Source organism: Equus asinus, chromosome 7 (genome assembly GCF_041296235.1).
Source record: "Equus asinus isolate D_3611 breed Donkey chromosome 7, EquAss-T2T_v2, whole genome shotgun sequence".
Taxonomy (NCBI): domain Eukaryota; kingdom Metazoa; phylum Chordata; class Mammalia; order Perissodactyla; family Equidae; genus Equus; species Equus asinus.
Genome location: NC_091796.1, coordinates 63,202,446 through 63,230,378, shown reverse-complemented (window position 1 = coordinate 63,230,378; position 27,933 = coordinate 63,202,446). Strand labels below are relative to the sequence as shown.

The 27,933-nt window shown below is 44.6% G+C and overlaps 2 long non-coding RNA genes across 2 annotated transcripts; both read left to right on the top strand.

The window, feature by feature from the left end:
* The first annotated feature begins 2,383 nt into the window (after window positions 1-2,383).
* On the top strand, window positions 2,384-8,441 carry LOC139045778 (uncharacterized). The gene is made up of 4 exons (XR_011504872.1): window positions 2,384-2,511; window positions 3,588-3,690; window positions 5,220-5,279; window positions 5,665-8,441. It is a non-coding gene; the product is annotated as an uncharacterized lncRNA (long non-coding RNA).
* A 7,999-nt stretch (window positions 8,442-16,440) lies between these two features.
* Window positions 16,441-27,689, top strand: LOC139045777 (uncharacterized). The gene is made up of 3 exons (XR_011504871.1): window positions 16,441-17,547; window positions 26,139-26,338; window positions 26,884-27,689. It is a non-coding gene; the product is annotated as an uncharacterized lncRNA (long non-coding RNA).
* Window positions 27,690-27,933: the final 244 nt, after the last annotated feature.

Sequence of the window (27,933 nt, the reverse complement as noted above, 5' to 3'; positions counted from 1 at the left end):
ACAATTAAAATGGGTGGCTCATTATACTTCTTGTTGAAGAGAATTCGCTCAGGGACTGAGGCATCTTGGGAAATTCCATGCTGTCTTTCAGGCTCCATTGAATAATTTAGTAGGTCTTGAAAAGGTAAGTTACTGAATCCCTTGTGGCAAATTCAATAAAGCCATAAATACTCCTTGAGTGCCTACTGTGAGCCCGACTAGGCACTGGGACTACAACAACAGACAGCACAGGGTCCCTGGCCCCAGGTGACCCATCTAAGAGCACAGCAATGCCTGCTGGGCTGGACCCACCAGTCCTTGAGAGGCGGCCTTGCAGAGACCTTGTCCCCATGTGGTGGGTTCAGGGCACCACGCAAAGCCAGCTCACAGGTTCTTAATAGGGATGTGACAGGCAAAGAACGGGACAAGACTGTTTTACAGATCTGGATAAAAACAAGCCTTGGTGACCATATGGGAGACCGGGACTCTCGGCACCGCTGCTGGCAGTATCACTTTACAAGGCCATTTTGAAAAGTGTGACAGTCTGGTAGTATTTAGTGCAAGTATGCCTGGACTTACGACCAAGTGCTTTGACTCTTGCCTACATATCTCACAGCCATTCTTCAAATTTGTCAGGTAATGTGTGCTGGATTGCATTTTGGCCCTGTGAAAGAAATGAGAAGTTGATTACCTTGTGTCCATCATGAGGGCTGTGGACAGGTGACAGGTGGAGGAGATCCACTATGAGATGCAATGAAGCCAGGAGAAGCAGCAAACCAAATGTGTCTACAGCCACACGCAGAGAATGGCATGGAGAGACAACAATAACAAGACAACTGAAGAGGCAGAATAAGAATTATGGCAAGTTGTGTGCATTAAAAACATGCACTCAAAATTATTTTACAGGGGCACCTGGATATTTAAGGGTAAATCTATTTTGAGATCAAGATGAAGAGGGAAGAATAAAATAAGAATCTTGTATAGGCCAATGCTGATAATACTGAGGAGTATTGTAATGACCGAGGAGGGAGATTAACTTAACCTTCTGTGCCTAAGGTCCAGAAAAGAGGGGAGATGCAGAAAGGAGCAGAAAATAAGAGGATGTGGCGCCATCTCCAGCACGATTCCATTGGAATGCAAACTGCTTCTGGGGAGGTGTCCTCCCAGGGCAATTGCTGATACTCTGTTCTTGTTCAAGGGACTCTGTGTTGACTCTCCCTGTACAAGGCAAGGTAAGCTGGATTATGCTGTGATTAAAAAAACCACTCAAGTCTCAGTGGGTCAAAACAACCCATGCTATACATTCATCACAGCTTGGCTGGGGATTGTGGTCTGCATGAAATACTCTAGGACCCCAGCTCCAGACCAGTTTTTGTGGCAGAAGAAAGGAGCCCTCAGGTGAACTGCACACTGGTTCTCAAAACCTCCAACTAGAACGGACACTTATCACTTCCCTTACATTCCACTGGCCATGGCCAGTTACATGTCCCTGCCTGACTGGAAGGATGGCACCTGGAAGGATAGCAGCCAGAAATATTTGGTGGAAGGCACTAGTGTCTACCATACTTGCCTCCGGATAATGCTATTCTGGGATTTCTCCCAGCTTGCTCTTTTGAGCCGTGTGAGCTTGAGGAAGGTACTTAGCCTCATCATGCTTCAATTTTTGGTTCTGTAGAATAAGCATTTTATTTCCTATCCCATGAGCTTGCTGTAAGGACAGGTGAGATGGTACAATGAGTGTGCACAACAATGGGTCTGGCACCCAGTAAGACCTCAGTAAACTGTGCTTGCCAATGTCCTTGTTATGATTACCCCTAGTCTCACTTCCTCTTCTCCCTCCTCCCTCAGATCCAGCCTCTGCACTAGCCCTGCTTTAATTTTCCTCAAGCTTGGCTCCACTCATGTCACCACTGAGGTCAAAGGTAAGCCCTGTCTCCCCTTTGGTATAGTCTAGACTTCCGCCTGTGTGTTGCATTTATGTGTTGGGTGCCACACTCCGTCTACCAGTTGGACCTTGCTCACAAGCTCATTGACTTCCATCTAACGCCCACCCAAATTGGACTTCAATCTAACTCCACCCACGGCTTATTTTCATCCAGAGTAAACTGTATGCAATGTGAGCTACTGTAATCTTCATTCATTCCTTGCACTTTTCAAGGAATTTCAAGGAAGAAAGAGCATTTTTCTCTTTTCATTCATTCATTCATTCATTCATTCAATGAGTGCTTACTCTATAGCAGATATTATTCTAGGTGTTGAAGATACAGAAATGAAAAGATGCACAATACTTGCTTCTCATGGGGCTTACAATAAATGTGCAATAAAATAACTAAGACTGTTTTAATTAGTGGTGTGTGCTAGAGAAAACACTTACCTTGGCAATTTGACAGAGAGTGCCCGGCAGTGTGGGCTCAGTTGCTCAGGGAAGGCTGAATGATGAGCAGCTGAGGAGAAGACAGCCCCATCAAGATCTGGGAGAAGCAAATCCCAGAGAGATGGGGACAGATCTCATGTTAAGCAATGGAAGGGAAGGTAGGAGTGACTTGAGCTTAATGGACAAGGAGAAAGTGGTAAGAGAAGAGGCAGCAAAGGAGAATGTAGGGGCAGTTCATTTAGAAGAATGCAGGATAACTAAAAGCTTTCAAGGGTTTAAATGCTTTTGTTATTTGCAAGGCCCATGTCTTCAATATTCACGTAACCAGATCTAATTACTCCTCAAGGTCCAATCTAAATGCACTTCCGCCAGGAAACCTTCCCTGATCTTTATCTTTCCTCTCTCCAAATTCTCGCTAAAAGCAGTTTTTTCCACCTCTAAACCTGCAGAGTAATTTATCCAGACCTGGGGTTTGCATCCTTTTACCTGGAGAAACACTTCCGCAGTGGCTCAATGATTTCAAGTCTATAAAACAAAATGTGTATTGTTGAAAGAGATCCAAAGAGTAGGCATTTCTTTAGTAATGGTATCCGCCTATAACTTACTCTCAAGTCACATAGGACCAGCTTCAGAAAATCAGACAAAAATATTTCTAGAAAACAGAACAAGCCATTCAGTGCCTTTGGTACAAAGAGCTGGAACAATAAAACTTCTTGGTCTAGATAATTCTCTTAAAAAACATTCTAGCCAGACCCCTTGTCATATTCTCCACAAATCTTTGCCCTTTGGTATGTTTCTGAGTGTTCTGTGAGTGATAAAGCTTAGCTAAGGAAAGAGCAGCCGTGTGTCTGTCAGCTGTTTCTAATGACATTCCTTTATGGCTGTCTGAGATAAGATTCTTCCCCAAACACAAAGAAAACAAACAAAACAAAGAGAACTCAGTAAAATTAAATCAACCTGGGCATTTCTAGGCCTGAATATAAGATTGCTTCATTTTTCTGTTATAGTTCACTAACTTTCTAATCTTAATTAATAACTGTAGGAGGCTTCGGAATTTGTTGTTTAGTTGTTCTGATCACATTGTGCAGGGGGCTGGATTCCCTTACTCAAGCACGCAGTTATTATTTATTAATATTCATTGAACATTGAACATCAGCAATACACTTAGATGCCACTGGGAAACCAGAATTAGCCGTGATCACTCTCCGGTGAATTCAACCTCTGAATACGACAGGGTTCAAACCAAAGGAGAGCAAGGATGACGTCATGACAAGCGCTTAGGATGGCATGGTGTGCCCAGCTGGCTCGGATGTTAGTGGGTCTTATGACGTTTTCAGGTAAGTAATTTGGTTTTGCTTGGTTTCAGCGGGAGGTGTGAAGCAGTGAGCTGAGGGGGGTTGGTGGCGTGTGCAGCGCTGCGGCCTCATTCTCTTAGGCTGCAGAAAGAATGCTCTTCAGTCTTGCTGGGAAAGAAGGCTTGACTCTATGAATTTAGTTGTATCTTTAGAGAGGATGTGCTAGGAATGAATGAGTGAATGAGAGGCTGCAAAGGGGACAGGATAAGGGAACAACGGCTGCCCCTCTGGCAGCACACAGAATCAGGGGGCGGGAACAAGAAGAGGAGCCCTCAAAGCTGAGGTTACGGTTTGAAGTGATATTAGATAACAGCAAAAATTCTGGGAAGGGAAAGTTTTGATTTTTAAATATTTGTTTTTATTGAATTGCAATTTTCAGGGACATTCATAGACCTTTACTACAAGTTCAGTGAGTTTTGACAAATGCTCACATGCATGTAACTCACATTCATGCCGAGATGTAGAACATTTCTACCATCCCAGAAAGTTTCCTTGCATCCCCGACCCCAGAAGGTCCACCGCTACTCCCCATCGCTTACGCAGCTCAGAGGACACCACTGTCCTGATTTCTGACTCCACGCTTAGTTTTGTTTGTTCCGGAACTGCACGTAAATGGAAACTGGCCGCAGCTACTCTTTGGCGTCTGTCTTCTTTCGCTCACCATGTTTTTGAGTGCCATCCATGACGTTGTGTGTATTATTCCTTTTTAGTCTCAGTAGTATTCTATTGTATTGTTCTATTGCACTTTTAAAATCCATTCACCCGGTGATGGTCTTTTTTTTTCTTCTAGCTTTGCCTACTGTTAATAAAGCGGCTGTGAACATTCTTATACAAATCTTTTTTTTTAATGATTTTATTTCTCTTGGGAAATACCTAGATGCAAAATTGCTGGGTATAATATAGTTATTTTTTTAGTGTGATAAGAAACTGAGAGTTTTCCAAACTGGTTGTGCCATTGTACGCCCTGCCAGTGGTGTATAAGAGTTCCAGTGCTTTGCATCTCGCCAACTTTGGTATTGTCAGTCTTTTAAAATTTTCCTTCCCCCAATGACTGACAATGGCGAATACTTTTTCATGTGCTTTTTGGCCATTTTTCTGTCTGGGGGATTTTTTTTGCCATTTTTAATTGATGTTTTTTCTTCTTACTATTAAGTTGTAAGAATTCTTTGTGTATTCTGTATACAAGTCATTCGTCAAATAAATCTAATAGGAATATTTTCTGATAGTTTATGGTTTACCAATTAATTTTCTTCATGATTCTTTCCTATTGAATATAAGTTTTTAATTTTGGCAAAGCCCAATTTATCACTTTTTTCTTTGATAGTTAATACTTTTTAGTTCCTTTCTAAGAAATCTTTGCTTACTTCAAGGTCGCTAAGATTCTCTCCTATGCTTTCTTCTAAAGACTTGCAGATTTAGCTTTTCTGTCTAGGTCTAACCAATTTTAGGACATAGAAGTTACGGTCGTGAAGTAGGGGTGAGGCTCATTTCTTTCCCGTATTGATTTTCAGCTCTTCCGACACCACTTGTGGAAAGACTTTCCTTTCTCCACTGGATTTCTTTGGAGCCTGGTAAGACCAGCATTTGACCAGGAAGAAGTCATTGGTGACCTCAAAAGAAAAAAATTAGGGAGTCTAGTGAGATGCCAAGAAAAAGAGAAAGAAGGACCTTAAAAAGACTGGAGAGAGTTTTAAGAGAAATAGATACAAGCCAAATTATAGAGTCTAACGTGCGGGAAACATATACCCTGGAGAAAGTAGGTAAAGATCACATGTGTAAGGAACTAGGCTTTGAAGAGAAAGGTGAAACTAGGGCGGTAATTCAAATAATCACGTCCAGGTCAAGAGATCAGACGGATATTTATTATCAGTCAATGGGCTAGGGAAACAATAATGTTAAGTTGGGAATTTAAAGGGCTTTGGCTGGAAAACGGCTCATATGACCTCCCTTTTACAGAGACCTTGACACCTGCATTACAGTGAACCCAGAGGGACTTACCGGGAAATAGACATTTATCTTGCAAGAATCTATTTAACGTACAAGACGTGCTTGGCAAAAGTACAGTACATAGAGGTGAGCGGTCCGAGTTAACCAGCTGGTCTGCCAGACAGGCTGAGAGCGGGGCACAGGAGCTGCTGTGTCTGTGCCGTTGTGAAGACGGTCTACCCCTTCCCCTTGAGCTAACAACAGTTGAATGACTCAGTGCCCTCGACCATTTCTGGGCAGAAGAGATACCAACAGACAGCTGTCCTGCTCTTCCATGTGAGTTTCCTTAGACATTTACATGGATGAGGAGAACAGTGTAGCTATTTTCTTCCCATCTGTAACTCTGTGCTGTGGACTCTAGCGGCTCTCCTGATCCCACGTGGGACACTTTAAGACCTATCAACAATTTGTTCCTCAAAGCAGCTACTGGCAAGAGGGGAAGCAAAGAATAATAACATTTACTGATTGTTAACTGTATGCCAGGAAGGTCTGTTACATACAGCTGTCCTGGCTGTGCACTGTACAACTGCATAACACCAGGGAAGACCAGCCCCACCTTGGCCTGGTGTAGAAAATGATGGCCTTGGTAACAAGTGTTGCCTCTACTCTTTGCAAAAGTAAGTTCCCTGAGTCCTTGCAACCACTCTTTGAGATTGGCATTACTATATCCATTCTGTAGGTGAGAAAACTGAGGCTGGGAGAGCTAAGGCCACTCGCCCCAAGGGCACTCAGCTGGTGAGTAGCACAGCCATAATTTATAGATCTGTTGGCTCCCAAACTTAACATCTCAATGGCCTTAAAATGTGAACTGACAAGGATAATCTTTAGAAGCCAGGGAAGTAGACTACTTGGGATGGAACCAGCAACTCAGGAAGGGTATGGAATGAAAAGGGTCATTGGACTGGAAGTCAAAGAGGATGGAGTAGTAGGAATTGCCAGGGTGGCTAGAGGGAGATGGAGAGAAATTCTGGGTTGGTAGAGGCTGGAGGAGCAGATGGTCCAGCAATCCAGGCACACCCACCCATGTGGGAGAGAAAAGAGCCAGCTACAACATGTCGAAACTGGTCCAGCCGTGGTCTGCTCGGAAAACCCCAGACAAGTCGATCCACTGAATTAGTGGATCTGAGGCAGGGGCTGTAGGGGGCTGTCCCATCGCTCAGAAACTGGAGCTTGTTGGGAACCCGGTGCTTGTTGGGCAACTACTGTATCCTTTCGGAAAGGCAGCCTGGCTCAGAGGAAAAACAAAGGCTTATACTTTAGAGGTTAAACCCTGATTCCCACATTTACCAGGTGTGAAACTTTAGGAAAGTTATCGAATCTCAGTTTCTCATATGTAAAATGAGATTATGGTGTCAACCTGAAAAATTGTTCTGATGGTTAAATGCAATGATCTAACGTGTACGCCTAGTCAGCATTTAATAAGCGTCAGTTACTCTGTGGCTTAGGGCAGATGTGATAAGGCACCGTCATGGTACTGACTTGTCAAAGCGCACCCCCCTGAAGATCCGGCGCCAGGCCGCTGTGCTGGCCTTCAGGTCCACACGGGGGAAGGTGTACTCTTTCCAGCACACCATGCCCATACGAACCACATCCTACAGTGGCCCAGTGACAAGCAGACCTGTCATCTGAACTCCTGGTCTGAACAATTCCAACTGTGAGACTGGAAGGAAGAAGTTGGGTCTTGTTCATTTTTTCATTTTCATAACTTGCAACCTAGAAACCCCTCCACAAATGTTGATTGCATGAATGGCCAGTGAGCAGCACCTTGCCTGGCCCCTGCACTTCAGATCTGCTGTGGACCAAGGGCTGGTGAGTCTCCATGGATGTCAGTGAGGAGGCGGTGCTGGCTGGAGGGCTACAGTGGGTGGGAAAGCTGGACTTAGCTATGAGCTTCAGAACCAGGCTGTCACCGCAAGCCGTCCCTGGTGGATGCTTTATGCACGCGTGGCGACCGTAAACTGGATAAGCGCATGCCTGGCGGCAGCAGGCTTCCTACCTCAGATGACAGCCGTGCCAGTGGGCCCTTGGAGCACATGTCCCCATTGCACATGGGCTGTTCTGTCAGGTGCAAAAATAAGCCTTCCCTTTTTCAGGGCAGAAAAAGAACAGAGCTTCTGAAAAGCAATGGGAAATCAAGTCAAACAGCGCTGCTCTGCGGAGCACACTCTCCCTTGTCTCTCCTCCTAAAACAAGACGAGACTGGCTGCGCTATTCCTTCTGAATCTGTCACTGGCTAGTGCTGATGTGACTAGTTAAACATGGAGGGAAGAGGGCAGATCCACAAGTAAACAAGTTGAACAGTAAAACCTAGGGGATATCTTCTCATGAGACACGAGGTAGGAAATGAAGAATGCTTTCAGATTTCCAGTAAACGTAATGCTAAAATGTTCAGCCATTTGGATGCTGCCATGTCATCAATCCAGTTCACCTTGCTTCATGCTGCCAATTGCATCCAGCGATACCGACGTGTTCTAAAGCAATATGAAATATCCCACCGCCGATTACGATCCTAGAGAACAGAGAAAATATAGCTCTTCAGTTCTGAAAGGGAGTGAAATTCAACTGTCAAGTTATGAATGCAGGGATAGCCTATGATTTGGTTGCAAACAAATATGATTTTCTCTCTATCAGTAATATAAATTTGTCAAAATCATCAGCATGTGGGACTCTGTATTCTGATTCTCAGTGATAATGGAAAATGAGTTTTAATATTCTGCACTTGAAATGACTCCATTAGTAATGAAATAAAATTGGTACACTGAAAAGTTTTCTTGAAGAAAAGTTATTTTTTGAATAATGTCCATTGTATTTTATTACTTTTTTTCCCAATTGTTTTATAAATAGAGAAACAAATGTTTCTCTTATAGCAACTCTGCTTTCTCACAACGCTTGCTGGTAAAGGCAAGAAAAGGGAAGCACAGGTAAATGTGTCGTTGTGCCACCCCTGCTGCGTCTGCACATCTCCAGAGTGATTTTACGTGTAATTCACTATCAAAAAAGACACGCAGGAGGGAAATTGCCAAAATATCCCGGTAACTATTAGGTGTTTGGTGTTATTTCAACTTGATTTATCTATATAGTCATCTATTTATCTATCTTTGTATGTAACAAGAACATTTCTCACAACTGACTTACTTCATTGGTAATTCTTTCTTCTACAAATATGATTGTGGCTGAAATTATTATCAATATACCCACGCTCAAGGGTCAATGTGTATGGCTCACCAGAATTTTGGCAAGATAAGATAGAATTCAGAAGAAATTCGATTTGGTATTTCTGTTTCAATTAAATGTGATTTAAACATCAGTTCATCAGCAATTCTCAACCAAAAACAAGGTGAAAACTTTCAAAAATATTTCCTGATGTCTATGGAATTTAAATCTCTGCTTTGAAGGAAAAAGGAAGTGGTTCCCATTTAAATGTTTTCCAAAGTCACTGGGAAATAAAAAACTTATTATGTTTATGTTATTTATTTCAGGCTTAGGAAGGAAATGACAAAGTTCAACCTTTTCTCTATAAAATATTATCCAGTAACTTTTAAACCTGACTATTACTACTTATGGAAAATGAGATAGTTCCCTGACATGTCTGTAATTTAAGAGTACATGAGAGTCAAAATGATTTGAGATTCTGAGATAAATCATTGCAGCTCTGGCTTAGTAATAAAAGCAGTTTATTGAATCAGGTGGAGACCGTGCCAGTGAGTCCAGCTTTGAACAACAAACGCCAGGGTACATTTACAGTGGGAAAATGTGCCAGAGGAAGGAAATGCTCTTCTCCTTGAACAACCAGTGATGAGGATCCAGAGGAGGCCCCGGGGAGGAAGTGAGGGGCCGGACCAAGGCTGTGCACTCTGGGGGTGATGTTTTCTTTCTCATCTCCTCAAAACAAGGAAGGCTGCCAGTGCCGGGGCCTTGTGTGGTATGACATCTGCTGGCTCCATGCCCTCCACTCAGATGTGTGCTCTATTTCCCAATTGGCTGGGAGACCCTAGAGGCCAATAACCTTATCTGTGAATGCCTGACACATTGTAATGTTCTAGAATAAGCATGCACTGAAAACTTTGCTAAGCATTATGGGGCGTAGAGTAAAAGAAGAGCTTCTTGACCAATAGGAGCTTATAATCAAGTTGGAGAAAGAATGCAAACAAAGAGAATCAGTACCACAAGGTCGAATGTGGCAACTGCCTGAGTGATGGCGATATTAATCACGACAGGAATAAAGAAGGACGGGAAGAGGGATGAGGAGAAGGAGGAGAAAGCAGAAGTTAACCCCGAGATGAGGATCAGATATACGATAGCAAACATCTGTCACATGGGATATAATGACAGCGTCCAGGTGCGGGAGTTAGCTGCTTACACCACCAGACTGTGGATTTCCCATGCTGGGGACTACGTCTTTTTTTGCTCCTCGTGTCTGTCTTCAGCCTCTAATTCAATACCTGATGCAAAGCCGAGCTCTAAAATCTCGCTACGTACCTGTAGAATGAGTACACGAGTGTGGACGGAAGAGTAGATTATGGATTGTGCGTGAGGGTTAGAGTTAAAGGCGGCTGGGCAGAGATGAGGTGGGCACAACGGAAGGAGGATTTCTAAGTAGGGGAGACAAGCAGAGACGAGCAGGGCGTGCTGAGAGAAGGCAGCAGGAGGATGGTGGAGGGGAGGCCTGGGATTACGGAGGGAGGGGTGGGGAGGACGTTAGAAACTCTGGCTGGGGACAGACTGCGTAGGGTCATGACCCCTTTGTCACCTGGCTACATTCCATTTCTCCTCAGAACTTGCTGTGATCCGTCATCCCCTCCTTGGAGCTCCTCTGACCCCCAGGCTGGGTCTGGCAGCCCTCAGCACCCCTGGCTCCCCTCTTTCTGCACCGATCCCATGGCCTTGCCACAGTTTATTCATTGGCTTTTCCTACTCCAGGTGAGACTGTGCGCCTCTGTGGAGGGGGACTGAGATGTTTCATTCAACAAATACCCATCAGGTGAACTAACGAATACCAGTAATGGGGTTCCACTGACAGTTTTAGAAAGTGTGTGCTTGGAGCTGTGCTTTGGGAAGGCTACTGAAGGCAGGACACAGCTCTCCTGGAGTGGGAGAAGCTTGACGGTGGATGTCTGTGGAATCACTCGCAGCACAAACTAGGGTTGAGGTGACATGGCGCGGGGCTGAGTGGGGAGGGAGTGGGCACGAGGCAGAGAGCACGAGGTGGACATATCGGAAGAACCGACAGAACCCAGTGACCAAGAGCAAATAAAAATAGGCCAGCACATAAGGCCCAAGTAGACAGTCTGATTGCAGCAGCGGGGGAGAGGGAAGAGGGAACATAAGCTAAGAGGAAATCGGGTGACCCAGGCAGGAGAGGCTAGGAGGAGGACAGGGCTCCAAGGCTGGAGAGAGAGGAGGGATCTGAATGGAGTCTGATGGACTGCACCATCCATTAGCAGACGCGGAGGGAGGGGAGAGATGGGCATTCCAGGGGGAGGGACAGGGACAGGGACCACACGTCCTGGAGGTCGTGCAACCAGTCTTGAGCACGTGAGAGCCAGAGTTCTGCAGCCCTCCTGCTAAAGCGTCCCCCAGCTTCAGACTTCTACTGACTCTCAAAGGATAGCTGTCTTCCCCGAGAACAGAGAACAGAAGGCTTTCAACAGCCCTGCATCTTAACAGGAAACAATAAATAACTGTAATTTCCAAAGGCTTGTTTCTCTTAAGGAACAAACACAAAGATTTCTAAGCCAATGTATTATTGGTTCGCTTTGCGCTTCTGCTGGAAGATGGAGCAGAGAAAACCCAGTGGATTTATTTTTAGTTCTTGCAGGGATGAATGACCGTCCCCTGTGGTTTAATGATCATTTTTGTATCCCTTTTGGCAGCAACTTGCAAAGTCATTCTATGGTTAACACAGTTTAGCCTGTTCAAAAGTCATCGTTTTAACTTGTGTTTCAAGAGAGGGGAGGCAACGGGCTGGCACTGGGGAAGGGATGCTCACCTCAAGGTCCAAGGTGTGAGGCTCTCAGCCTTGCTTAGGTGTGGTCTGGTTCTGGCGTCTGGGAGGGGCAGGCACCCTCTGCAGCTCCATTTACCCATCTACGCGATGGGACATTGCTGCCCCATGCCCCCCCTCACAAAGAAGTCGCAATAAGGCATCTGTCCTAAAGGAGGATTCCTTCTGCCCAGTCCTTAAACGGAGGGGCAGAAAACTGTGTGGACCGACACAAAGAGATGTCCAGGATAACCAGGTGAAAACAAGGTGGAAAACAGTATACAGTATACACACACGCACGTGGCGATCTATTCCATGGAACAGTGGTGATTAGTACGTAGATACTCACGTGTACATAAAATCTCAGGAAGTCTACACAAAGTAACAACTGTGGTTATTTCTGGGCTGTCTGATTATAGGGAACATTCGCTTTGATTTGCTATATTTTTACCATTTTCATTTTTACAAGCTTGCATTTCTTTCATAATCAGAAAAAGAATGTGATGCAAATGGAAACAGGCAAATGAAGGAGTGTCTCGGCCTGTGCAAGCCCATTTTGCTCCATCGGTCAGTAGACACTCTGAACCACGTGCTTCACCATCTCCGGAGAAACTCTGACGCAGCCGGGGTTGCGAGGCCTCAAAGGGCCTTTACCCCGGACAGCTGACTTTTAGTTCCCGCTGCTTATCCTGGGGCTCTGACGCCAACTGGCGGTCAGAGACATGCTGATGTCCACTCCCGCAAGATGCCCACACACGAGTTTAGTTTGTTAACATTTTAAAGTCCACTAAAGTTTTCTCTGATGGAAAAATGCCTCCTTGCCAGGAATAAGCAAGAATTTAGAAAAACACATTTCTTTGCCTCAAAATGGTTGGAGAGCAAGCCTTAAAGGGGCTTTTTTGAAAGAAAATAATTTCAAGGGATTTTAAAAATAAGATTTGGCCAAATTTGTGTTTCTCCAAACAGAAGTTAAGAGCCAGGACAATGGCAGGTATGTGTCAGGATCCCCTGGGACTCCTGCTCCAAAGGGCCCCAGAGGGCCAGCTGGAGCTGGCTCAAGCTCAGCTGTACGCGTTGTCTGGGTCCATGGTGAGTTGGGGTACAATTTTGATGAGCAGTATGAAATTATTACAGCTCCATTTGCCAATTACTGCTGACCAAAGTGAATTCTAGTGTGTGGTAACTAGGCTGTAACTTTTAAGACACTTAGGAGGGCAATTAAAATGCATGCTCATATCCACCCCAGGCCCATGGCGGTCGTGTTGGGAAGGAATGGCAGAAAATTCACTTCCAAAAGTCCACGCCCAGTTTACTATACTGAATATTAAAATATTTGACTGTAGCTATTAACCTTGATTCACTGTATTCAAAATTCTGGGCATTTCCCTTATGCTTCTGTTTGGTTTGACTCATAGAGGAATACTGTGCGTCTCCTTCTTAGACTCCAGAAAGTCGGATATGGAGTGCTGCATGGCGTCTTCCTCTGGAAATCTCCAGAACCTTTATAAAGCATTAGCAAGAGCCACTGATCTTCACAGAAACCCCTGAGAGAAAAGTTCTATTTCATACTAGGGTTAGTGTGAATTATTTACAGAAAATAACATTTTTAAAAAGTAGATGGACATCTCTCTTCGCCGCCATATCTAGTCCCCCATTTCCAAACAAATAACACTGTCAAAGCATCGAATCTTCTAGCACAGAGCCACCAGCAAACCTGCTGTCTTAGTGCAAGCTAAGAGGGCTACTTGATCAGAGGCGATAGGCGGCTTGTCCAAAAGGAATGGATGTCCTCGGGTCCACAAGGAGATGGAGGCTTGAAATTGTGAGGGGACTCGCCGCCCACCACGTGGTCAGTTATTAGCCAGCCAGGAATCAAACCAGCGGCTCTCCCCGGTCAGTGAGCGCTGGGTCCACTGCTAACCCTAGAGCCTGTGCTAACCGCGGGAGTTTCAGGCTCCTCGGGAGACATTTGGGTCCGCAGACCACCGGCACTCTTCTGGTCACTGCCCTGGGGTCACAGTTCTGCTTGTGTTGCTTTTCCCCTGGAAAACCACTGCTTGCTTTTTAGCTCTGCTAGACTTGAATGAGACACCAAGCACACGGGCCGTCAGAGTCCTAGAATGCACGCTCGGTTTTCTTGGATTAATTGATAATCAAAGAAAATTGATAATTGTTTATGTCGCCTTTGTCTTGTTTCAAGTATACATTTTTCCATCATCAAAAACATTTGGGAACCGCCCCGTGGCTGAGGGGTTAAGTTTGCACGCTCTGCTTTGGCAGCCCAGGGTTTCCAGGTTTGGATCCTGGGCGTGGACCTAGCACCACTCGTCAAGCCATGCTGTGGCGATGTCCCACACAGAAGAACTAGAATGACGTACAGCCAGGATATACAACTATGCACTGGGGCTTTCAAGAGGGAAAAGAAAAAAAGAGGAAGATAGGTAACAGATGCTAGCTCAGGGCCAATCTTCCTCCGCGCCGGCCCCGCCCCCCCAAAAAAGCATAAAAACAATTTGTTTAAAGCAGTGATGCATTGGAGCAGGCTCCTGCCAGCTCACAGAGCCAAGTCTGTGCACCTCGCCCCAGTCCCAGGTCAATGACTTCACACTGGCGTTGTGAAACGGGACATAGAGAGAATGTTTACATTATGGAACTTGGCAAATGCAAGAATGAAGAATTTTTCTTTTTCCCAAAAAGCCTGGTTCCCAGCACATGGTTGGTCCCAGGTAAGCGTTTTTCTACCACGGCTAGAAACTATTCATTTGATAAACTATTACCAGCTTGTGCTTGCCAGATGGTAAGTGTGTGATGGCTGTTGTAAAGGAATGGACAAGTGGATGAATGAACGGGCCTCTTTTAGATACATACAGTGCTCCATGCCGGTTAATGAGACTCAAACTGGGCATTAAAATGTGCTAATTTCGGATTCTCCATCCTTTTTTAGTTTACCTTGTATTCATTTTGGTGTCTCAAACGCCTGTTCAGGAAGTGGGAGCTTTTCTACAGATCTCTTTCTGGCGCCCCCCTTTCAGGCAAGAGAAAAATCAAACATCCCCTCTACTAAAACGAGGACTAATGATATAATTATCATAAAAGGTAATTTTCACTTTTATGGTACAATATGAAGGAAAACATTTTTCTGTATTACAGACTATTTTTATTTTTAAAAGCAGACCAAAATCGCAACTCTGAGTTAAACTATCTGACATAGTCTCATTAATATCTGCCTCTCTGATTACTAGCTCCAGAAATTATGAAGAGTTGCTTTTAAAATTGATGTTCAAATTCAATATGATTGAGCTTTGCATCTTGTTCCAGTAAAGTCTCTTCTTGGTTTGCTTGTCGGGAGCTAAGAAAAGCAGCAGTTTTGCTCTGGAAAATCCTGTGAATATTTACACAGTGACTCTAAGCTGCAGGGAATTTAAGAAGCTTAGAAGAATTTGGCAAAGGTTTTAAAGCAAGGAGTCACTGCAATCCCATGAGTAGGAAGACATTTGTGTCAGACTTGAAGCTGTGCGCGTGCTCGCTGGTATTCTGCTGGACCTGGACCCACGCGGCCTTTTGACTATTTCTGCAGTAATTTGGTGTGGCAGTTTCTATTTACTCAGAGCACTTCATTTAGGATTATCTGCACTAGTGTGTGTCTTCTAAACTTCTATTAATAAAGGCTCAAGGTGTTGCTTTTGACTTTTCATAAACACCCTTCAGAATCAGGCAAAAAACATTTAGAAGCCAGATATCATCTCTTGCATAACTTAATCTCAAAATTCTGTTGTTCTTGATTGATTGAATCTGACAAAGAGAATATTGAGTAAAGGAGGCTAGAGGGGCCGCCCTGGTGGCACAGTGGTTAAGTGTGCACATTCTGCTTTGGTGGCCCGGGATTCACTGGTTCGGATCCCGGGTGTGGACACGGCACTGCTTGTCAAGCCATGCTGTGGCGGGCGTCCCACATATAAAGTAGAGGAAGGTGGGCATGGATGTTAGCTCAGGGCCAGTCTTCCTCAGCAAAAAGAGGAGGATTGGCAGCAGATGTTAGCTCAGGGCTAATCTTCCTCAAAAAAAAAAAAAAGGTAAAAACAAAATAGGAGGCTAGAAACAAAAGTTTACATACTATATTATTTCATTTATATAAAGTTGAAAAACCAGCAAAACCAACCTCCAGTGTTAGAAGTCCACATGGTGGTTATCCTTTCAGGGGACGGTGAAAGAGGGTGCCGGGGAGGCTCTCTGGAGGTCTGGTAATGCTATTTCTTGACGTGTTTTCTGGTCACATTGGTGTGTTCACTTTGTAAAAATATATCAAACTGTGTGCGTGTGATTTGGACACATTTCTGTATGTAACTTATTTCAATACGGAGTTTATGTTTAAAAAATTGGCTGCTCCTTGATTCTTTCTCTGATTCTAAAGCATTTTGAAGAGTGAATCTAAGTAGACAAGAGTGGCTTCCAAGAGGATGTTACTTAAATGAGGTCAATGACTGAGCGGGAAATGGGACCCTGCAGAGGGAAGGGCTTGACCCTGCCGCAGGAGCTCCCCATCGGACTCTGTGCCAGCGAAAGCTTCACGTGCTTCAGCAACTGTTTTCAAGGGACAACTTCATGTTCCCCCAGGCGAGTCGTTGTCTGTGAATAAGGAGCAAATATTGTCTTTCAGCTCTTTACAATGTGATTAGAAAATAAAGAAGACTTGTGGGGGCACATAGATAGCTCTGCGGTGGCTTCAGAGAATCCCGTTCTGCTGTCTTTCACCCCATCCTAAAATCTGCTCAGGGAAGCTGGCTAATTAGAAGTGGCCAGCTAGCATTTAGTCAATAAATAGCTGGGCTCAGCAGACGGTTAATGCGATGCCAGATCAATAAGAACTCTGAAAATTATTTCTTCCTTGCCTTCTACGGCAAGCAGGAGTCCGTGAAGGACCAAATGTGAGAGCCTTCGGTCAAGGAGGTGAGGGCTTTTCATTGTTCTGACCAGAGACGTCGAGAGGAAGCGAAGGCATGCTGTTTCCAGCTCCTTGCGGATGTGCTGGCAGATTTCCACTTTGAAATGGAATAGGCTCTAAGAAGATTCACAAAAAAGAGCCCTGTATTCTCAACCAAAGTGCTTTCTTTTCCTGGAGAGATCTGTTAGGAATGGGAACTACTCTGTCACTTAGAGAAAATAGCTGAAGTTGCCACTTTGAGGAGGTGATAGGTAATTATCTTTCATAACCTTGCACAATAAAGGAAAAATTAAAAGAGTGTTGGAAGATTGGAGGGAACATTTGGGAGGAAAGATTACAATTTTTCTTTGTGTGATCTTCTGACAAGTGTGTGGAGCGCTGTTTGCTTGCCAGCGCACACTGTGTTGGAGTGAAAGCGAAGCTCCTCTCAGCCCCGGGTGAAATGCAAGGGGCCTTGCAGCCCGGCTGCCCACTGCCTGCTTCCAGGGCTGTGTGCCCTCGGACAGCAACGGCGCAGATCCTGAGTGTGGAATCAGATACCTCCTAAAACTAACTCCCTCCAGCCAGTGAAGTCCAGATGGAAGTGTGGTGGCTGTCTCGACTTTGGAGAAGTGAGGGAAGCAGAGAGTAAAATTAGAGAGTATCAGAGCTCCTTCTTTTCTGTTATAACCTCAAACTGATAACTGAAGTAGATTTGTGCTCCCAGTTGCTGCTGGAGCACTCCTTTCCGAATGTCAGATGCAGAAAGACGTCTATACCCCGGGAGCAGTTCATGCTCTACTTATTTCCTTGGAACCTCCTCCCTCCTGGCAGCACAGGAACTTTTCCCAGGGGGAAGCAATCTGGAACTAGAGAGTGGGTTTTTCTTCTTCTTTTTTTTTTTTTAAGGAAAATAGACTACAGAATTCCTCTATCTCTGAAGATAAAGGTAAGTTCAATTGCAATGTCACCAATTCAGGAAAAAGAAAAGGATAGATCTATCATTTCATCCAAATTTCCCATGCACGCTTGTTTTTCTCCCTGTGGCTGTTTGTTCTCGCACTCTCTCTGTGCAATCGTGCTGGAATGCTGGCTCACTGGGAATGAATTAGCATTTCCCATTTGTTTGCTTTCCCAAATTGCTAAAGACAGTGTCTCGGTCTACCCCACCACAGGGAATGGTCTTTGGTATTGATTACTGAGTTTTCAGACACGTGCAGTCACGTGGAGAACTGACTCCACACCATTGTCAGAGTCAAGGATCTCCAGAGGGAGCAAGAGCTCCTGCGTAGGGCCTGACGCTCAGACTCAGCTGTTGGTTTTCATGTTCCACGGTTTTGATGGCTTTGTTCCTCTGACCATGATCAGCACGTCGTTCATACCTCGATTACAGCGAGCGTTGTGTTCTTGTGCGTGTGCTTTCTTCTCTGCCCCAACCACTCTCTCTCACACTTCCCCTAGCTAGTTCTTTCTTAAGTCCAGTTTTCAGCTTAAATATCACCTCCTATTGAAGCCTGTCTTGACCTCTCTATGTGAAGCTGAGATCAACAAATGCTGTTACCCAGTTAAACTGCCCCCTGACTTTTCCTTCACATGGCTAATTCGTCTCCTTGACTTCTTCTTTATTTGAATTTTCTGTTTCCCTAACTGGAACACAGGAACCATGAAGTCTCAGACCGTGCCCCTTTCTTCACCGCCTCAGGGCCTGGCCTGGTGCCTGCTAGAAGGCAGACGCGTGGCAAATATTTGCAGACACTTGCTTTTCCTCTACTTCTACCCCAAGGCTGTGTGCACTTCCTGGACAAGCCACTGCCCTCGGAACACTAGACCAGAAACAGGCTGGCCAACAATTGTTTGGCAGACTTTAGCTTCCCTTTTCAAAGTCACTTTTTATATGGGTAAATTCAATATGAATGCTTTTTGGAGGTGACCGAATATGGACCTAAACCAAAGGGACCAACACTTCCTTTGAATTTTATCTTTCAGGTAAAACTAATTCTGCTACAACTACTCTCTTCATTCTGTTGTGGATTAAAATTGGGTTTTAAATTCATGAAATAATAGTTCCTGATAGATTAAGTAAAATTAATGAATTTGTATAACTTACATGCCTCCTGTTAACAGGCGCACGAGACAAGAGAAAGGCAATCTTTTGTCTTCTGCATCAAACTTCCACCTGTCCTTCCTGGTAGTTCCGCTTTCCACTTCCCTCAGGTGCTCAGATCTGTGTTGGTATTCTTCCTTTCTTAGTATAAAAATTAGTCTTTTTTTTAAGAATCCTTTACTCACCCCGAAGTGAGTATCACTTACTCAGTTGTTTAAAAATCATTCTCCCTTCTAAGGCCATTTGTTAGAATCAGAGTGACGTAGTAAATTAGAGTCCAGCTTCCTTGCTTTTGTCCTGATTTACATTTTAACATCCAGATTTGATGATGTCACTCCCTTGTGCAGCATCTTCCCCCTCCCAGAATCCTCTGCCCGGCAGCGCAGGGTCTCGGGACCTGGCTCCCAGCTATGCTGCATGCTCCAAACCTTTGCCATCACGAGCCAGGCTCAGGAGTGCCTCTGTGTCCTTTCCCGTGGCACGTTCACCTGTGTGTGCTGCCTGCCTCTGGCTCCCGTGTTCTAAGTGCCCGTGTACCTGTCTATCTCTCCCCTGGGCAGTGGGCAGATGCTTATCCCACTGCTGTATCTCCAGCCCAGCCTAGGCAGGGCCTGGCACAAGGTGAGATCAAAATCAACAAAGTAAATGAAGTAAGCTGGAAAGATGGAGCCCTAAGGGTGGAATTTCAGGGATCAGCCAGCAGAAAAATATGATTATTTGGGGGCTGAGGTGTTGTTTCCCCCCAGACTGTACCTCCCAAGCAGCTGTGTACATTGCCTGAGTTCCACCTTCTCTGGACAGCTCTTTTTGGTGATAAATGCCATACACACTTGCAGAGCGTTGGCTAGGTTTAGTCCATTAGTCAGCCAATAAGTGTATTCTGTATTGCCTGCTGTTTACTCTACTATATAATACTGTGCAGAGTCGGGCTAACTCTTTCTCCCCCGCCCTCCCGAGACTGCTCCTGAAATCGCCTGCCCCTTCAGGTCTCTGTGCGTTCTTGGCGCCTCCCTGCCCCTTGCCTGTCAGAGAGGCTGTGAACAAGGCTGCCGGTAGTGTCCCCCTGCTGTGTGGAGTGTCTTCCCCTCCTCAACTGTTGACCTCCAGAAGCCTTTCCTATTGGATTTGAGTGAGAAAGTAGATGAAACTGGAAGAGTAAGGAAAGGATGAATGCTTGCGTGTTGTTATGCTCACAGTTCAGTGATGAGGCAGCGGCATAGTGGTCTGGAAAGGCCTTACATCAGGCAGACCTGGTTAGGCTTGCATCTCTGCTGTCCTCTGTGACCCTGGGCACAGGAACTGATCTCTTCACAGCCAGGAGAGTGGGGTTGACTGACTCACAGAGCTCTCACAGGTCCAACAGGAGGCAGTGCGGGATGCGCGCCGGGCCTGGCTCAGGGCAGGTGCTCGGGCGTTATTCACTCCCCTCCCCTAGAGGAGGTGCCTGGGTGTCAGAAGCCATGAGTTCCTGGATTGGACAAAAATTCCCCAGATGCCAGGAAACATTTAGCAATGAACCACACATTTTCTCTGTTCCCCCCCGTTTTTTCTTAACTGTGTTGACGAAAATAATCCATAACCAATCTATAAATGAAAATTTGGGTGAGTTTATTCTGAGCTTAAATCTGAGGATTATAACCCGGGAGAGTCTTTCCACAAAGGAACAGAGCACTCCAAAGAAGTGGGGGTATACAGGGTGGTTATATACCCTCAAAGAGTATGTTTCGCATATGATTGAAATGTCCCTTTTACAATAGTCACGAGGCTGCTCTGTCAGCACAGCGATTGATGGAAACGGCAGATAGGTCTGCTGTCTCAGTGAACGCCGCAGGTGGCAGGTGTGTTGCCTCGGGCTTGGGGTCACAGATGAGTGCTGCAATCGGTTCCCAGCCTAAAGAAAGATGCTTAATCTTTAAGGAGAAGCCAACCTTGGGAGGGGGAGGGAAGTTGCACCTTTATCTCAAGGGCCTTTGTTGTTGCCATAGGGAATATCTAAAGCAGATATACAATGCATGCTCAATGGCCAGGTCAGGCCCTTTTGGAAAGACAAGGTCAGGCCGAATTAGGTTTACACAAAATGGCTTCTTCATATACTCCAATACATCCTATTACTTGCCATTTTTATTTGTCAACTGAGATATCAATAGCCTTGCAAAACTTCAGCCTCTACTCACAAAACCTTAAAAACATCCTGGCAAATCTGGACCCTAACTGCACCTACCTGCTAAGAGGTTGTAATTTCTCCATGCTGCATTTCTAGAAGGGAGCCAGGGCCGAGTCCAAAGCTCTCCTGCATCAGGTTTTGAACTGTATGCTCCTTGGGACAAGAATGTCGCCGTTTTGTGTTGTTATTCGGCAGAGCTTCACTCATCACAAGGCAGCATAGACATTTATGACACTTCATGAATAATGAACAGTGACTGTAACGTTGCCAGAACCAGGCTGTGTGTGTGTGTGTGTGTGAGAGAGTACTATGCGTGTGAGCGTGAGCATGTGTGTGTGAGCATGTGTGAGCGTGTGTGCAGCCCTTGACAACAGATCTAGGGACAGAGCTAGATATTTATAGTTGTGAAAAGTTCACAACTGTAGAAAGGTACTGTTGTTTCACTCCTTTAAAAAAAAAGGAGATTAAGGCTCAGAGAGTCGCAGAGCTGGCCCAGAGTTACAAGACAAGCCGGAGCCGGGGCAGAGTCCAGCCATGATTGACGCAGGCCCTCTCTTCGCAGCCACTCCCTTATATTTACAGCTCTGGAATGAGAAGGAAGGGCAGGATCAGGAGGCAAGTTGTAAGGAAACTCAGACAGTGCCCAACCCTGCTCCACTGATGAGGAAAGAAAGCCCAGAGCGATGATTTCTGCAAAGGTGCACCTTCTGAGGGCAGAGCTAGGTTGACAATGCAGGTGTCACCACCGCCAGCTCAGTGCTTGCAACACTGAAACCCTTTGTGCTCACTCTGACTTTGATTGGCTACTGAAGAAGGCCAGTGAAATGAGCCCACTGCTCTCGCTTTTGCTACTGATCCTTGTCACAGTGACCGCAGAGTGCCACACCTCCCCTGGTCAGCGGAAGAGAGGCCTTAGGATAACAAGAAACACATCAGGCAGGATGCCTTGCTTTGGTGTTATAAAGCTGAGCAGAAAGCTCTCTACCACATTGTAAAATCCATTTTTTGGAACATTTGTTTTCTTGTCTTGCACTTGTAAAAGTTGTTTTCTTTCCAAAGGAAACTCTAGGCTTCGATGTGCACTGTGGAGTATAGAACAGATCAAATTTGTGGCAAAAATGATAGTGATAATGGTAGCAATAATATTGTGACGAATTTTTTTAGCTTATCAAAGATGGAGAATGACAAGGAGGGTCACACTCCCTGATCAGCTTATCAGGGAAGAGTTACACGATGGAGACAATCGAGTTGTTCCCTACATGTTCACCTTCAAGCTCTTGAATCTTCAGGAGAAAAAAATATATAAGACTCTCCATCCAGATGGCTAAGACATCTGCCATCACGTTGGTTTCCAGTGGTCGCTACTTGACTACAGCAACAATGGCTTCTAGGCTGGGGGTGCCACAACACTGTCTTTCCTGCCAGCGCCCTCTGCATTTGGGCACAGGCACTAGATAGAAGAGGTGTGTTTATTCCCTGCAGCATACCTGGGTACAGTTATGTTTTGTCTTATAAACACATATTTTGTCACATTGTCATATTTTAAGAAGCAAAAAATCTACAAATGATGGTGTTTCTTGTTCCCCTGCATGTGTGCTGACTTTGCCTCCCAGTCTCTCCAGGTGCTTCCAGAGGGGTGTGGACAGAATTGACCCGGATTTCAGATGAGCAGGGCTCAGAGAGCAGCTGGGGCTGCTTCGGGCAACAAAACAACAGCAACTGTGACTGCTCCTTGAGGCCTAGCGTGGGCGGTGCAATCGCTGGGAACTTGGTGCTCTACAAGTTTAATATTTATTTAAATAATACATATATAGACTTGCTCCTTCTCTTCTGCAACTTCTGTTCAACTGAAACAATCCTTTTCAAGCATTTCAGCTGTTTCTTCTGGCGTTTTTCTCAATTTTCTGCCTATATTATAATTTATTGACTTTTCAATTTTATTTATAGTATACTGATTTTTTACTGTGAATGATAAGCTCTCCCTCCCTCCTCTGCCACTCCGTGCACACTTCCTTTCACCCATCTTCTCTTGGTAGCTATGTCCTAGTTTCTTATACTTATAGTTACATCCTTATACTATAACGCTTACAGTATTTATATGCATATAATATTAGATATAGTTGACCTACATACCATAATGATTGTACTTCTTTTATTTATTTGTTTGTTTGTTTTTTGTGAGGAAGACTGGCCTTGAGCTAACATCATTGCCAACCTTCCTCTACTTTGTGTGGGACACTGCCACAGCGTGGCTCGAGGAGCGGTGCCACATCCGCGCCAAGGATCTGAACCCGTGAACACCAGGCCGCCAAAGCAGAGCATACAAACTTAACCACTACACCACCAGGCTGGCCCTGTACTTCTTTCTTTTGCAACATTTTTCACCTCTGGAGTTACTACTACCATGATTTTGTTTATTTATTTCTCTATAGACATATCACCAACTCATCTCCAACACAACAGTAAATGTCCTGTCAATATATTACAATGCCCCAGACAATATATGTTTCCCTTTTTAAAAAAATATTAAGATATTCCTGGTGAAGCCCACCATTCTGCTACAATCTGGATTGCACATCCCTGCCCTGATGCACAGCTGCCACCCTGGGACATCTCTTACCATCCTCCCTGAACTTTTCTTCTGTGTTGGAACCGCCATTTTCATCTTCCTTTTTCTCTGCTTCCCCTCCCCTCTGCCTTATGTTGCGGTTGTTGAAAGACTTCCAGTGGCTAACGAAGTACAGGTTCCTGGGAGGGAAATTTTTGAGACCTTGAATGTCTGAAATATCTTCATTCTACTCCCACATTTGTTTGGTAGTTTGAGAATAAAATTCTAGATTGGATATACCTTTCTCTTAGAATGGTATTGATCCCATCTTCTAATAACTCTGAGCGTATTAAAGATAACTTGATTGACGTTTTCTTCTGATCATTACATCTATTTCTTCCAAGTTTCTTTTTCTTTTTTTAAAAATCTCTTGCCTTGGCTTTTGTCTTTCATACTAGATTTCCTCAAACATCTGGGGATTCTTCGTTGTTTGTGTTTATTTAAAAGTGAGGCATTAAAATTCTGGTAGGAGGCTCTTTTGTGTAAACGAGAATTGTCAACCAATAGAACTGGTAGGAACGATGCCATTTTGTTGGCGGACTCCTGAGTCAGTGTCTGTAAATGCTGTTTCTTTGGCTGAGAGGAGTCCTGCAATCTCATTCCTGGTGGCACAGGCCTGGCCGCCAGGATTCTGGTAGCAATGGGGGAGGGGGAGGGGTTGGGGGTATGTCACACCCCAATACGTGGACTTTGACTTATTCTTCGTAGTTTTAGCATGATGCTCCACCCCCACGCTTGGCTGTGCCTGGTGTTCCAAGCCCAGAACACCTCTGGTTCAAGCTCCTCAGAGTCCTCCATATTTCAACCTCCGTATTTCTGTCCCATGGTAGGAGCAGGAGCCTGGATGGAAAGAACAGGGAGGAAACCTGGAGATTTGGTGCTTTTTTTTTCCCTTTAATTCTCACTAACACCTTTGCTTTCAGGCGTTCCAGGTACCTGCAATTTCTGAGCGTTTCTGCAGGCCAGTATAATAAGTCAACCTGCTCATTATTGGTTTCCCCTCTGCAGGCTGGGTTTTCAACCAATTATCTTTGTTCTGAGCTTTCCAACTTTCAAAAATTTTTAACCACTCTTCTCTGCTGTCACCTTTGTCCTTATAAGTTTATCCCTCTCCCATTTAAAAAAATTCACTGTAATTATAATAGAATTTTAAGAAGAAGTCGATTAAATGTATATTTCAAATAAACACCTGCCATGTTTAACTGGACTTATCATCCTCACTTGACTCAAAGAGATTAAAAACTTATGTAAGGCCATACGGCTCAGTACATGGGACAGCTAGAACTTCAACTCTCTAAGAAGGAGAGAAAATAAAGGAAATCACGACTGAGATCGTGCAGTGTCTGGCTAGAGAAGGATGGTAATGGAATCATGAGTTGGTCATGGAAAGTGCTGCTATGAAACATGAAATAGAGGTAAGAGAGCAACACATATAATGTCCTTGAACAAGGATTTTGCCTGACTTCACCCTTCTTCCTTTCCTCTGTTTCTCTTTCCATCTTTTCTTTCTCTTCCACGAACATGTACAGTCACGCATTGCTTAATGACAGGGATATGTTCTGAGAACTGTGTCATTTTGTCCTCGTGCGAAGATCATAGAGTGCCCTTACACAAGCCAGATGGTGTGGTCTACCTCATGCCTAGGCTGTCCAGTACTAATCACATGGAACCACCATAAGGGTCACCTATGCAGTCTGTCATAACATGTGGCACATGACAGTATAGAGAGATTACCATGTGTTAGGTTCAGGGCTCAATCTTGGAGACACAGTGGTTCATAAGACAGAGTTGTGCTGCCTGTCTTCAGGGAGCTCACAATTTAGTGAAATTAGACCATACTTACAGTGCACCCTGCTCAGAGCACAGAGGAGGAACGTAAACACCTAGCCAATTCTGAGGAACAAAGCACCTGATTCTTCTGATCACGTCCAGAGAGCCCTGTTCTTTGACTGTCTTTGTCTGTGCCTCCCTGGTACCCAGTGTAACTCATTACCATTTTTCTTAGCCACCATAACACAACCTATATATGTTTCTAGATGGTGTGTTCCCAGGAATTATTCCTTGTTTATCTCTGTATCCCTAATGCCTAACTCAGCATCTGGCATAGGATTAGAACTCATTAAACAAATAATTGTTTACTTAAGGCAAAGTCAAGATTTGAACCCAGATTTCTCTAATTTCAAAGCTCGTGCCTTTCCATTGCGTGACAGTGTCCTCCACTTGAGGCTTTCTCTCCTTGGTGCTCCCTCTCTCCCTCACAAACAAACGTTCACCTTTTGCTCACTCTTGCTTTCTGCCCCATAAATGCTGAGCCCCTGCTGACAATCATCTTCTTTTCTCTGGGAAGACTTGTGATTAAACCCAAAAGCATAGACACGTCTTTTTCAAAACCAAATAAATGCTTTTGGAAAAATCCCTCATTGCCTTCAAGTGCAGTCACAGCACAAATGTAAGCATCAAAGCATACTTTTTGTTGGAAATATTTACTACATTATGGACAGAGACTTGAGTCTATGTGTTCTATGGGAGTTTCATTTTAGTAGACTCTTTTGAAACCAAATCTGCAAACCATTGTTACTATTGGCCATGCATGGACATATCTTGCTTAAATAGAACCCCACGTTCAAATGGCCTCCGTTCTGAACCTGTGGTTCTCCTACACAGAGCTGCAGAAGGTAGTAAAAACAAGCAACAGTGGGAACCTGCCTCACAGACAGTCAATCAAGAGGCTGCCTATCCTGGAAAACTCTTCGCCTGTTCCTGGGAGCTGGGAGCCTAGGTGAAAGCAGCAGATGTGACTGGTGCTGGTACGAAGACATTGCTGTCTCTCCTCAATTCTTTGCCAAGTTCTGCTTCTTTGCCAGGTTTGTAAACGCTTATGCAGGCAGAATAGCACAGGAACAGACCTGGAGTCTGGGACACAGAGGGCTGGGGTATGTTCTGGCTGTGCATTTGGAAATGGTGACCTTGGCGAGTCTGAAGCATCTGAGTCCTACATCTCTATTTCCTCCTCTGTGAAATAAGACTAACAGTGTTGTGGAGACTAAATGAAAGAACACGCATAAAGCGTTAGCCCCTCTCAGGGCAGATAGTGGTTGGGCAATAACTGTTTATTCCCCATGAAAGGAGATAGAGAGTCACACACAGAGATGCTGTTAACCAGCCTCAGGTGTCCTGATTCAGTGTGAGGCCTGGGCATCTGTATGTCTTACAACGTCCCCGGGGAGATCCAAGTGGAGGGTCACTGCATGAAGTGCAGGGTGGAAGCAGCTTTCTCAGCTGAGGCAAAAGTTTCTGGTTCCCAGTCTGGAATTCAAGGGAGTGTCAAGCTCAGGATGCAGTAAGCAGTATCACTCTCTATTATAGAGCGTTTTACAATAATTATGTTTATTCTTTCTATGTCTTTGAGGACAAGTTTGGCTTTATGAGCTGTACTTTCTCCTGGAAGACACAAAGATCCAAAGATGAGCTCTGAACGTCAACAGCAGCAGCAGGATTGGGATCCAGAGCATCTGTCATCCACGAAAGCTGAACGCTGCGGTCCTTGCTCGAGCAGAATGTCTACCAACAACCAGAACAATCGACTGCACTAAAAACTTTGTCAACTCAGGCTCATAAATTATGTTTTAATAGAATATTATGAATTGATTATAATAAAAGGCAAATAACCCTATGATTTGTATTTAATAATAAGTTAAAATTTTCATTCAATCATTTATGGAAATTATTAAGAACTAGTCCTTCGACTTAGATTTTTAGCGAGAATAGAGCCAAACTCAGAGGTATGCACAAGTGAAAGAGAATGGCATCAAATCTGGGTGTGTCGGCACAAACTATGGAAATACTAATAAGAGGTCCCAGGGGCTTCCGCGGGGGTTTGTGTTTGAAGGAGAAAGTGACAGTGAGGGTGGACGCAGAGGAGGCTCCTGCCCCACCCCCCCAGCTGCCTCATGCAGAATCCAATGAGAGTTCACTCTTTCGCATCTTGTTTTCACAGCTGCTTCATGTGAGGATCCAAATTAGAAAAGCAACAACAGACCAGAGCTTTAGACACTATCATTTGCTGGAAATTTTGTTTAAACGTAATTTGCTCCCCATTCTTCTGTCAAATAGATGAAAAGCATGAAGACAATGTACAACATGGTACAAAAATCATTTGCTAAAGGTTATAAAGGGGTTAAAAGAATCCAAATAATAAAACTCTTCGTATGACACAATTATCTTTCTAAGTCGCTTTTGTACCATCCTCCCTCAGTTCCACATAAAGGGACAGAGTATAGTGACTACCACTCTAGGCGCTCCAGCTATAATTTTTGCAATGAAATATCATGAACTGTGTTATAACACACAGGAACTTAGAGTCATTTAACATATTGTAACTCACCAATGATTTTTGCGTTCAGCATGTTTCAAACAGCTGAGATTTAAAAATGCGCAGACTTGTTCACCACTGAATATC